The sequence below is a fragment of the Poecile atricapillus genome, chromosome Z (genome assembly GCF_030490865.1).
Source record: "Poecile atricapillus isolate bPoeAtr1 chromosome Z, bPoeAtr1.hap1, whole genome shotgun sequence".
In the NCBI taxonomy this organism is placed as follows: Eukaryota; Metazoa; Chordata; class Aves; order Passeriformes; family Paridae; genus Poecile; species Poecile atricapillus.
Window position 1 is genome coordinate 81,148,634 of NC_081289.1, and position 7,430 is coordinate 81,156,063.

At 36.4% G+C, this 7,430-nt stretch overlaps 1 protein-coding gene across 7 annotated transcripts in view; it reads right to left on the reverse strand.

The window, feature by feature from the left end:
- MEF2C (myocyte enhancer factor 2C) overlaps positions 1-969 on the reverse strand; it is a 134,037-nt gene extending 133,068 nt beyond the window's left edge. For 5 of the 7 annotated variants that reach the window (XM_058864446.1, XM_058864449.1, XM_058864443.1 and 2 more), the window contains exon 1: positions 788-969. The gene's annotated coding sequence lies outside the window, so the exon portion shown is untranslated. The remainder of the gene's footprint in view (positions 1-787) is intronic. The other 2 variants (XM_058864450.1, XM_058864448.1) reach the window with 1 other exon arrangement.
- Positions 970-7,430: the final 6,461 nt, after the last annotated feature.

Genomic DNA, 7,430 nt, shown 5'->3' on the forward strand with positions numbered 1-7,430 from the left:
ATTTCCACATTAATTGAAATCTCATTGTTCTAGAAAAAAAAAATATATTTTTTTCCCCATCATCTAGTTTCCCAGTTCTTATGCAAATTAAAGAATGCACACACAGGCATAATTTGTGGTTTTAAAACAAGGGAATGGGTAAATTCATGATATCTTAAAAAAGCACCATGTCAAGCAATGCTCTCATGAAGTCTTTATAATTTAAATTTCACTTTAGTATAAGGCAATGACTTTGTGTGGCAAGCCTTTGATTGTCTTGTAAAATGCTCTAAACAGTGTTAATTTCACTCATTTATTACAAAGGAAACTTAGTTGATGTTCAGAAGGAATTTCTAAGCCTCAGAATGACTGCTGAAGCTCCGAATACTAAGCAGTCTACAGACAGCAAATCCTTTTGATTTATTTGGAAATTACCAGGATAATTCATTTATTTTAAAGGAGGCAGATGTAGAGAGCACAGAGTATACCCTCAGCCAGCACTGTCTAGCTTCTGCTTTTGCTGCATGTAATCCTCTATCATTCAGAATCATAGAAACAATTTGAAAGAAAGTGAGTAGAAGTATCCAGTCAATTTACAGAAACTTTTCTTGGCAGCAGAAGCTAAAATCAAGCACTGTATCAAGTTAAATGCAAAGCACTCTACAAAGATTATCTGCTTTCTCTTGAAGAAAGCTTTGTCAGAGTAACCATGATCCTGGAGCTGAATCACCCAGTGCTGTGGCAAACAGAACATTCCAAAGACATAAGAATAATTATTTAATATTTTTTTTTTTCTATTAAAACTCACCAGTGCCCTTCTTCTGCTTCTCCAGGAAGTTGTACCGTCAGCACCTGCTGAGGGCTTCGTTGATCAAAAAATCAGGTAAAAAAATTCCTGTAGAATAAAGCCAGACCAGCTGGCTTTAAAGAGAAGCCCCCCAGTTTGGGTTGTGTTTGCCTCACTCACCCTCTGCTCTGCAGACCCGGGCTTTTTCTCCTTTGGATGTTGACCTGTAGGCTGCGTGATGTGCATGCACAAGTGTCTGGCAGGCCAAGGTGCACCTGCTTCTGTCACTCCCAAGTAAATTTAGCTGTAAAAGGTATCACTGACAAGCAGACCTTTGTCAGTGCTGGCAAGTGAACAGAGCATTGCCAACCCCCTTCAAAAGTACTTTGCAAGTTCAAATGGAAAATATCTATTCAGTCGTCTTATCCAGTATCCAGGAATCGCTTCTTCAAGAGGAAGGCAGGCCAATTTCACGTATGGAAAAAAAGTTTCCTCCTTTAAATAGATGTTAAAATTACATTATTCCAAGAGGAATCTATGAACAAGATGAGGCTCTGTTCTCTTAATTGTAGCTGGAAGAAAACTTTTTAAAAATAGGAACACAGCACACAGAAATTTCAATTCAGGTTATCAAATTGTGCTAACTGTTAAAGTTGATTATCTTTGATAACTCATTGTGCTTTTTTTCCAAATAAGTATTAGAAAACTAAAACATACCATGTAGAAGGTATTAATTTCATTCCCAAAATTAAAAAGCATGAAGAATTGAGAGTCTGAATTTCAAAATCACATGTTTGTAGCACTTATGCTGTTGTAGTCTAGGAACCAGCCACTTTTAAAATGGGACCTAAAGTAAATGGAGGCTCTTTTGAAGGAAGTGATGAAAACTTGGTATGTTTGTCCTCATTGGATATTTATAATTTATTTATAATTTATATCTGCCCCTTGCTTTTATTTTTCTCTTTTTTTCTTCCTGGAGATAACTTCTGGTTCTTGAAAGAAAGGTGTAATTTGCACCAGTGTGCTTTCTCACAGAGTTAAAAGTTACCAACATAGGTACTGGGATCGGTAGTAGCATACCTAGATACTCCATTTTCCCCTCAAAAACTAGGCCATAAACTCAAGTGTCTTTAAAGAAAAAATTTCAGTAGTGTCTACTTTGCTCTAATATGCTATTCAGAAGGAGCAAAGTGTTCCTTTCTAACAAATGAGATGAAAATTGTGGATCAGGAGCTCTTTGTAAGATAAACAAGGTTCCTATTTATTTACTTGTATAAACAACCACTCACTAAGCTGTATGTCTCTGCAGGGGCACCCTTTCAGATAGGAACATGGACCTTATTGGCATCATCTTGTATCCATGGAAACATTTTAAGTACCTCTTTCTCAATATGTACTTCGCTTATTCAGGGTTCAAGAGCTGAGTACCAAATAAGTAAGTGTTTTTATTATTTTCTATGTGGAAACTTGTTTCTTGGGGTTCATATCTGTTGTAATAATGATCTTGTACTTTCATCATGTTTGATAAATCAAGTATTTAATTTCAAGCCTCCTATCCACTCTATTCTTAGATTAAAATTAATGTTCTAAAAGTCCTAATGAATGGAAATTCTGAAATTTCTTGTTGTCCTCTACTGTTCGAAAAACAATGATCGTAGTTCACATTACCATCAAACTTAATCACTGTTCTCATTGCATTAAACTGGTCTAGTTTTCTGTATTTCTGAAAAAGGAATAGGAAAAATTAATAAGAATTTAGACTGTTTTTTCTTGGTAACAACCATACCCACTCATGTCACTATGTAGTAGGTCACAGAAGTTGGGAGCTTAACAATTGTCTTGAAACTGAACCAAAAGAATGAAAATAAAGGAGCTTATTCTGGGTTTTACACAGAAATGACTGGAAAGCAAAATATTAATTTTTCTTTTAAGATGTGTCTGCTACACTAGCTAGTTAAAATATCAAAGCATTGAGCTAAAAGAAGGGATTTTGTGTCTCTGTATTTCCATGCAGAAAAAGAAACACTGGCATGAACTACACTTATTTTCAAAACTATCTTTCTGAAGAAGATCCTTTGCAGATCACATGTAGTTATTTCAATATTACCTTGGCTCAAATTCAAAACTCTCTTGTAATTCCACCTATTAATTAGTATAACTGATGCATGCTTTTAATATACTTTGATTTAAAATATATGAAAAAGAGTTATTGCTATCCATTAGTTACATTCTCTATGCATTTTTAAAGAATCCTGCCTTAATTTTGTTTATAAAGAGAATTTTCTTCACCTGAGCCAGGCTGAAACAATAAAATACCTTGTTAATTATAGCTGCTATCAGAAAAACACATTACTGCAAAGATCCAGTACTTCTGACTGAAATTTTACCGGTTTAGAGACTTTGCTTGCTAAGTATATATCCCTGCATATTATTTTCATTTACCACTCTTGCTGTTTTTATTTGCTGTGTTGTGTCCACTGCACAGTTCCTGATGAGTGGAGATGGCATAAATGATTTCTCCACTGATTAGGCTGGAACAGTATTTGTGTGGAAATTCTGTAAAACTTTGTTATGTGATAAAAATTGTTACCTTTTAACATGCCAGATTCTCTTTATCAGGTTTATACTTTTATTTAAGGATATCTGTTTACAACCGTGTAATCATTTTATTTAAGTATGATTATAGTGTAGGCAAGCTGAAGCTGTCTGACCTCCTGTGAAAGCCTCGGTGAGTAATCTGCCTGTGGGCTGGCCTATTCGCTCTGCAGATTGCCACATGAGACCTAGGATTGTGATTGCTCTCAGGAACTTTTACTCTGAGCCAACTAAGCATATCAGAGAGGTGAAACTTTCAGCCTCCAGAGAAGGAAGCAGCACACATGGCAATTTTTTCATTTCCCTTTCATCATGTCCCTGACCTTGTTACAAGGTCAAGGTTACTGGGGTACTAAGTGGGGAAGTAGAAAGAGAACCAAATCTCAACTCAGCCCTTTCTGTGTTCAGCCTGAGGTTGATGAAAAAGCTCTGACCTTTTTTATTATCCTGAAAAAAAAAATTTGGCTACACACTTGAAGGATTGCTCAGGTGCATTGCAAAATACAGTGGAAACTGGGCTTGACTCTGCTGTTTTGAAATGATGGAACCAAGATTTGCCCTGTTGACTCCATGTAACTGGCAAAAATCCAATTCTTCCTAGCCACGGACCTTGGGGAGAGAAAGGAATTCGGAAAATTGGTAGTGGTATCTCTTGGGCACATAAATCTTCATCTAAGTGATATGTTCTCAGCTTTATGATTTTTAGCTTTTTAATCCAAGATGTCTTTTTTTATTTTTTTTATTTTTCCCTAGCATTTGTTAAAGAATCACTTCCAAAATGCTAGAAAGTCAGCCTGAGCATATTGCAGATAAAATCTGTCTCCCTTCTTCATCACACAAAATAGAGATTCAACATTTGGCCTATATTCAGTTTTCAGGTGCTAAAAAGCTATGACAAAACTGCACAGATCGTATGATAATGGGCATATTATACAACTCCAGATCATCATATGCCTAACTTATTATTACTATTTTAGTTTTCCACAGATCACTTTTCTAGCACCATCAACTTAGACATACTTCAGAAAAATAAAGGCTCATTGAATGGTTTTCGACTTTATAGATAAAATACAAATAAGTAGGAAAAAAACAGGAAAAAAATTAAGAATATGGCAAAGATAGTATCATTGTAAAAAGAAGAGTGATCTATGTGAAGACTCTTATGGACCATCAACAGAGCAAAATGTAGACAAGGGAATAAAATAACCTCCTCTTATTTTTGAGCTATCAGAGCAAATACAGGTCTTAAATTCTGATCCTTCCATGCCTGAAGCATACTCAAATGAAAAAGACTGAGAAAGAAACCCGACTGACTGAAAAGCAGCTATGTTTGAGGAACCTGCATACAACAAAATTGGCTCAAATTTGGGCTAGAAAAAGGGTGGGAGTCTGCTTCCACTGGTAGGTCCAGAGGTTTTCCAGGAGGGAATTACACAGTTACCGTAGCAAGGTGATGGAGTGTGAAATTGCCCATTCACAAATTTACTCAAATAGGTACAATACAACGGTAAATATACATGGACAAATTTGCATGTGGCCTCCCCTTTATCACTGTGCAAACTCTGAAAGGACAAAGGCTGTAAATGTACATTTGGCAAATGAGAGAGAGAGCAATGCTATGTAGGTTTTCTTGATACAGAGTAGGAGCTGAGATTTTTCCCCAGAGAAAAAGTAAATTGGAAGGTGTATAGAAAGTATAGGTATGGTAGGGAAAGGGTGAGGTTAGCTGCAGCATTCTGAACAATTTTGAGAAAAGGATGTAGAGCAGGGTTAAGATAGATAAGATGAGGTATCTGTCCATTTAAGTGTTTGTTAGCAATGGTGGTAAGCCACATTTCACAGAATTGAAGAACTTTATTTAGGAAAGAAGCTGCACAATAAGATGTTGGAAATAGGTAGGTCCATAACGTATGAAAGATCATGGAGTAAATGCAATGAGGTAGAGAAGGAGGCAGAGGGAAGAGACAGTGTTTTGAGTAGGAATAACTCTGTTTGTGGCTGTTTGTCAGCAGAGGCAGATGCATGCTGTGCAGCAAAAATAGTCAGATTTGGCATAAATGTAGCTGAAGGCAGGAAAAAAGATAAGCCTAGAATCACAGCATACCAAATTGGAAGGGACCTCAAGCACCATTTAGCCCAGCCTTTTTTGAAGAAAGCATGTCTACAAGGTTGGAAGAAGAAAAAAACTTTGGAACATTCTTCTCTACTTTTCCAATTTTATTCCTTAAAGTGAGAACAACTTTTCAAAAAAGAAAATTAAAAGCATCATAGGGGAAGGATAGTGAGTGAGAGAAGAATGTGACCTTGAAGTGAATTAATGATTCTTCTGAAATGCTGAGACAACTGTATACACACCTGTAAAAGCGCCTCAAATGCTCCTATTTGTAGAACTTGTTTAAAAAATTCAAAAGAAACAATGGGGAGAAGTTATTAATGTAGCCAGAAGTACTTTCTGACACATGCAGGAATAGTGGGTAGCCAGTGTGTTTGTGTAATTCAATATGCAGAGCATAGGGGCAGTAAGGGAGGAGATGACACTGCAGGGCCCAAGTTTGGCTTCTCATGCAGAGCAGCTTCTGTGCAGCTCTGTGAAGGCTGTAGCACTGCCTCAGTTACATGATGTTTACGTAGGAGTTTCAAACTAGGTGTACCCCTATTAGGTGACAGGTTGGTGCCATAAGAAGGCTCCTTCCAGGAACTACAAATACCTAAGTCACAACAAACTTGTCTTACTAAATTTTCTCACAGTTAAAATAATAAAAATGAATAATAATTTTGACATGGGTGTGAATACATCTATACCACTGGACTCAAAGCAGTGTGAGCAGCTGCAGTCTGGAGGAACTTTATTGTGTATATGCCATTATTTTAATTGTGCTCCAGGATACCTTCAACAGGAAAAGGCATGAGAACTTCCCCAGCAATGTTTACTGTAGAACAGTTAACACTGATTTTAGGTTACTTTAAAGTAATAACTCAATAGTGACCTTTTCCGCCAGAGTGTGGTTTTTTACAGACTGATCTGCTATTTTGTATAACTCTTCTACATAGTAATTGCCAGTATAGTTGCCCAAGAATTCAAATGTAAATATGATATGGAGTGATTCACAGACAGTATCTAAAAGCAAGCTGAAACCCTCAAAATGTTACGAGCTTTTAGAATGAAAACATTTTAGCACAAATCAGCAATATGGTGTATTGTCAAATTAATTATTTGAAAAGGAATATTTATAATAAACATTGGAAAGGATCAGTGAAATAAGAGGTCTCACTAAACATTCCCAGTTTAATGTGAAAATGATTCAACTCCTCTTCCCACAAGTAATCTTCCATATTTTGCTGTTATTTCCCAAACTCATGAACGCTCCAGTTTTATAAATACATTCTGTTCAATAGATAAGAGATTTATTTTGCATTTGTCCTAGTGACTGCAAAAGATGCTTACTAATAAATGAGTAAGTGGGTCTCCTTTTTTTAGTGCTTTCATTCTATATGGACAATTGATTTGAAAGCTACCATTTGAGGTGGTTCTGGTACCACAGACATACACAAATTGCATTGAGATGTTCATTATTTATGAGTCGTCAAATTTCAACCATTCAAGTTTAAAGTTATCATTTTGGGGTGTGTGCCTTGCTCTGGATTTTCTGTGATGTTTTAGCAGTAATTTGAAATGAACAGAAGGAGTGGTATTCTAGATTATGTCTGTTAAAGGAACACATAAAATTGTTTCACTGGGGATTGCTGACACCTACAGATTTTTCAAATAATGGAACAAGTTCAGGGATAGTCTTGGTAACATACCTGCTGCCTGCTCAAATAGCAAGTCTGCCAAGAAGAAATTTGCCAGGAGAATACCAGGTTGTGTGCGCTCATCTGAGACTTCAGTCAGAAAACTGGCACCAGAGAGGGGAAATGATTAAAAGCTGTTGTCATGCCTATATGCATAGACCAAACTTGCTTAGAGCTGCATGGCAGCTAATTCTGATATTTGTGGTATTTTAAGCACTCAAGTTATCACAGAATCTGAGCATTACTAAGGTCTGTATATTTTACATTGTGTATGGAT